A 6,121-nucleotide genomic window follows, 5' to 3' on the forward strand; every position below is an offset into this window, starting at 1 on the left:
GCAGTTTGACCAAATATAAGGGATTGAACAAAAATATTTTTTTAAAACTATGCACAGCTTTCTTCATTATATCACTTTGATCCCAATTCTTTGCTAGTATTTCAAGCAAATGCAAGAAAGCATAATTATATGTGCATATGTAATTCATACATATACATAACTATCTCAGTAGAGAGTTTTACAAGGTTTCAGATACTGATTTTATTTTTTTTCCCCTCCCCCAAAATCTAATTCTGATATAAATTCGTATGCATTTGAGCCAAATGTGACCAAATTTGGATCATACATGCCTTCACTGGAAAAGACTGTTTACTTCTAAAAGTGTGGTTTATTGGTATCTTCATTATTTTTTCACCAGGACTTATTTATCACTTTAAACTATACATTCTTATAAATGTAGATAACATAATTCCGATTTGCTGTTCTGTATGGGTTGCTTGTTCTCCCACTGTTATTTTTCCTGCTAAAAATAAAAGCTGTTCTTCAAAACTTCTGATATGTTTTATCACCACCTTCTACAAGCAAAAATTCTGGATTGCACAGTAACTTCATACATTTCAGACAAAACGCTGCAAGTTGCAGGATGCAGTAAGCCTTCTACCATACCAATTTCTCTGCCATGCTTTTTACTTCAGAAGATTAGGAAAAGGTTATGATTATAGGCTGACAGAGGGGAAAAAAAATACATGTTCAGTTAGCAAAATATAGAGAGAATAGTAAATAAATAGACCAAAGCTAAAAGACACGAGGACAAATTTGGCCCATCGTACCAAAGTTCATATTCCTCTCCCCAGTGTGCTGTAAACACTCGTATCTAGGAGACCAGTTCTTGTTGACTTTATCTACCCCTTTCAGGTATTTCTAAGTCACACTGGTATCTAAGCACTAAAAATAGTTAGATATAACTATGGCTTTTCCATTGCCACCCCCATGACTATCACCATCATTCTCTGCCCCAAGTGAACCGGATATTAAGCAGCACCTGTAGATGCATGGGAGGTCATTCCCGTTCCCAGACAAAAGAATTACATTCTCTTCTGGCTGTATAACCATAGATGTGCAGTGAGAGACAAAACCGGTCATACTTTGCACATTTGGTCATCTGGCTATAAACCAGCGCATGGTTTATACTAGACCAGTGCATGTTTATATAGACCAGCACATGTTTAAACATATACTAGAACAAGAATGTCTTGGTTTTATTCAAAAATGGAGGGGCTAGAGGAGACTTCACAACACTGTGGCTCCTGATTGTGCTTTTGCAAAATTACTCGAGTCCCACTTCAGCAGAAGACACAGAGAACTATGTGCCATGTTCTGAAGGCCGCAGTACTAGACACTGGTATCCAAAGCTAGGAAGCAAGATCCAGAAACATCAGCATTATAGTGCAGATGCCCTGACTGCAGTTTTTCAGATAACTTTAACCCAAGTGCCCAGTGCCAAGCAGAGAGTGCGCCAGGTACTGGGGCTCATGGCAGCCAGCCTGTTCAAGACCCATGGCCATGCACAGCATGGTCAGGATTCTCCTCCTCACACACTGCTCTGTAAATGCACTGCAGTCCTGACCTCCAACACTGCTTATTGTGGTTTTGAATGTTTCTTGAACAGGTATTGCTAGAATTCTCAAAATGAATGAAATTGAGAGAAAATGGACCCACAGTGAAAAACATTTAATTCAATTTTATTTATGACTCAAAACAAGAATATACAACTTCTTTTAGAGTCTGTCAAATAAAGTATCTTTAAAATGATGTAGATCGTTCACAATCAGCAATGAATTTTAAAGCCAGCTACCTGTCTCCAGCTTGTGTCAATATGTCTGAAGAAATGCTCTCGGTCGCCTTTGGTATTCAAAGAGTTAGAAATAGAAGTTCACAAGTAAGATATTGTTCCTGTCTTTCCCTTCACTACCCAGACTGCTTTCTGATCTTCCTTTTGTCCTCAATCCGTTCCTTATCCCTTTCACCTCTCTTTCTCACTCTCACTCCGTCCCCTTGATCCATCAGACACAGCCAAGCTATCTGACACCTATGCCTTAAAGTAATTTTGGACAGAAGCAAAATGCCCTAGAATCCTTAGTAATCCTCCTCAGATCCATGTACTGAGCCCTGGTTTGGCTCTTTTATAGCCACAAACAGTCTTTCAGCTAGCTAGCCTGGAAACTGAAAGCTGTTTCAGTAACAGAGGAAGGACAACAAGTCCCGAAGAAAATGAGCCTGCTCAGGAATTAAAAAAATATATATATCTTTTTTGGTGTTAACATTAATATAAGCTAGAACAAACAAAATGATCAGAAAATGAAAGTTAAGGAACTCTAACTATAGGAGGTAAATGGGTAGAGAGTAAGTTCATGAGAGTAGGATGTGTCTTTTCATGGCAGTTGCATACACTCTGTGTCCTGGTACAAGACAATAGTTTATAAACACCAGTGGTTGTGTGAATTATTGAAACAGCTACAGCATTCTGTAAGCCCGTAGAAAAATGTCTTTCATCCCTTATCATTCCCTATCGAGTCAAAGTGTAGTTTTTGACATACCAGAGTGGGATTTTTCTTTGTCCTTTTCTAGCACAACTCAATCGAAAGCCGTATGGAATTCAGCGAGATAAATAAAAAATAAAACACAAAAATCAATAGACTACTGCCAAAACCCAGAAGATCATACTAAAGTCAGAGCTAAATTACCTTTCATGACTAAGCAAGAATCTAGAAAAACTGAAAAGACTACTTGTACTGCACTGAGTTACAAAGCTGCTCTCCCCCAGGCTCAGGGTGTACCGGCACTTGCACTCTTCGGGTACAAAAGGTAGATTTCGGTGACAGGCTGTGGGTCCTAAAGCTATCTCATCTTTGAGAGGAAAAAATATTTGACAAACTTACACTTCTCGGTGTGGGAACGTAACAGATCTTTCTCTTTGCAGCCTAATACAAGGTCTTGTTGCATCTTCACTTCCTTATCTTTTCATAGAATCATTTAGGTTGGAAAAGGCACTTCATGAGGCAGACCTTCCCAGCAAAACAGAACAGTTGGATACAATTAGGGAACATAATACATGATGAAAAGCAATGAAGGATTATCTTTAAATTATGAGTATTCGTACTGAAAGAATGTGGAGATTTTTGGAAGGGGGGAATGAAAGAGCAAAGAGAAAGAAGAGGAGGAAACCAAGGAGCCAGAAGCTGCTTCTTTCTACCAAGGCCCATCAGGCTTTGGCAAGTAAGGAGACATATAGCCAGACACCATGCACAGAGTACCTCAGGGTAAAGACTTCATTCTGTCCTCAGCTCTGCCTTGTTCCTGTAGTAAATCCCCAGGGATGATGGATGCCAAAAGACTTGCATCAGACTTACTCTAGCATAACAAAGAGCAGAACCTGACATCAAGTTATAGCAAATACAGTCAGATGAACTAATTCTCAACATATCTACCTGCTGCTGATGTTAGATTAGATTTTTGCAAGTTAAAAACAGAAGCGCACCCATTCTCTGCAATTAAGCAATCAGGCATTTCCAAACCTACTAACTGGTATTCCTCTGCAACAAAATAAAGAAAAAAAAAGATACTGTACAAAACTTCTTTTTAAAAAGAAAAAAAAAAATCATCACTGAAGTGGAACATACCTGTTACTAAGAGCTACAATAGCGATATAGCCAGCCCCCAAAGAAGCAATTTACAACCTTGAGAGGACATAAGTCAGGGGATCAAATACAAGGGAAGTTTAAAAGCAGGTTTTGTCCACAATAGTGATGCAACCTAATGGGGGCAACAACAACTTAATGCCATATGAATCCATTTTTCTGGTAGAGCCATAAGGCTCTAAAACAGCTTGACAGTTGATTCTACCTTTCCAGGATGTCAGCAGGCAAAGCTCTTTAGAAACACACAGCCCAGACCTAAGAAGCTTTGCTCACTCTTACTTCCTCATGACGAGTTGCAGTATGTGCCACATCAAGAGGCAACAACTTTCAACACTGCCATGTCCAGTGCTCATAGCATTAAGCTCTTGAATAAGTGGGGTTTTTTTCTGAAGATCCTGCTTCTAAACTCAACTTTTGCTTACAAAAAAAGTGGAAAAATACTGGGTAATATAAGTTTAGTAAATTAGAATTAAATAAAGATACACTACCACAGAATGATCATCACAGAAGACATGAGATTAGACAAGTTCATGATTTCAGAAAAACCTAATTTTTGACTTCTTTAGTCTGGCAACAACAATTATTTGAGAACCTAATATGAACAGAAGATGATCTACCTCACATCTGTATGATCCTCCATAATTAATGGAAAAGTTTAGGAAGAAGAGTGTACGTGAGATTCTGGTTTACTGTATTTTGCCAAAACAGGCATTGTCAAGCAGGAACTCGACCGTAACTTGTGGATGGCTGACTTCAAAACACATTTGCTTAGTCTGCTTTACAATAGTCATTAACTTATCTCTCCAGTACTATAGTAACAAGGTAAAACTTTTAGTTGCAACCACTCTAGACATCTGTCAATATAAAAAAACATAAGTACTTCATTTGCAAGGGTCAGTACTGTGAAACAGGCCAAAAATCAGGTATCCCTGTTTTAGTTCTCACCTACAATCTAGTCAGTCAAGATACATGTACGAAGACATTAAAATATCAATAGTGTTTTGCACACACTAAAATACCCTGTACTCTGTTTTCTTTAAAAGGTTTGCCTTTATACACTTTGTCCACAGCAGCAACATATCCGCTACAAAGCAACAACAAAATCCATACCTATAATCTGCATTTTCTCTGATTGTATTGGTGCACCAGCTTCCAGGCATTAGCAATAGCTGAGTTTAATAGTTTATTTCTCTTCCGCTACCTTAGTTGGAAAAGAAGAAAAGCTTTTTTTTTCCTTCTAAAACATATCTATTGATTCTGAAAGCATCTGCTCCTTAGCATGTTTGTTCCAATAAACTGTTGTTTTCTTTACTCCACTATTCTTTTATACAGTTATAGTTTAAAAGAAGCAGTTGCTTTCTTCTAAGTTTTATATGGGGTTTTTGTCTTTTACTTATGGCAGTGCTTTATCCTTAATGAAGTTATAGAATACACCATATTTTGCCATATTTTCACATTTTCATTTTGTAACTACTCTTCTTTCTGAAAGTGTCATCATTCACAGCAATTTTTAAACAAATGCATGAAATCTAGCAAAGTTTTAATTCATTAATAAATGCAATTGACAGATATATACAGTTGTACACCTGTATATCTGAAAAAAAAAAATCTGTTTTGTTGCTAATAATGAACCATTATTTAATGCTATTGTATAACTGGAAAATTCTAAACAAACATTTCATTTAAACATATTTAAGACGACTGGACCTCTCTTAGCAAAACAGCTATCTGTCTTCCATTGCATGTGTAGCTATGAAAAACAATTGCTTAGGACTTCAGTGGCCTTGCCCAGTGCACCAGTCAAGCTGATTTTTGCTGAATCAGGGTCTTAGTTCTAAATGATACCAATTTTTCTTTTCACACTTCAGATTTCCTCTCTTTGAAAAAAAAAAAAAAAAGAAAAGAAGTTGTGTGTTGGGGAGCAGTTTATCTGTTCAGAAACACTGGAATAGTAGAACCTCTGTCAGTCAATTAAAAAAAAAAAAAAAGAGGGGAATAGATCTACTTTTATCAGAAATTTCCAGTAGAGTTACTCTGATTCAAAGTCATTAGTCTTAAAAAACAAAATGGAAACAGATAATTTCTATGACAAAGAATAATAAGCCAACTAGTAGATTAACACCATTGTTACTTCCATATGCTAGAATATCTTTACAGCATCATTCTGTACTCTTAGTTGTCACTGTTATGATAACAGAAAATTATCTGCAAGGGGCATGGTACAACTTCATTCATGTTGTTTTTCACTTTGGAGAAAAGTACATGAGAATAATCATGCCAGACAACTGAGAGTTTCTATAATGACAAATGTAATTCTTAAATATTCTGGGCCAGAGAAACTGAGAAAGTATGGCAATTTTGAATGGCCTTTTTCTTATTAAATTCTAAATGACTGTTGGTGTTTGCATTTTCCAGTTCTCATAAAAATACCTTTTTAATCATGAAAAAGTTTAATATTTGGCTAAAGGAATGTTTACATCAGT

Source organism: Athene noctua, chromosome 7 (assembly GCF_965140245.1).
Source record: "Athene noctua chromosome 7, bAthNoc1.hap1.1, whole genome shotgun sequence".
In the NCBI taxonomy this organism is placed as follows: domain Eukaryota; kingdom Metazoa; phylum Chordata; class Aves; order Strigiformes; family Strigidae; genus Athene; species Athene noctua.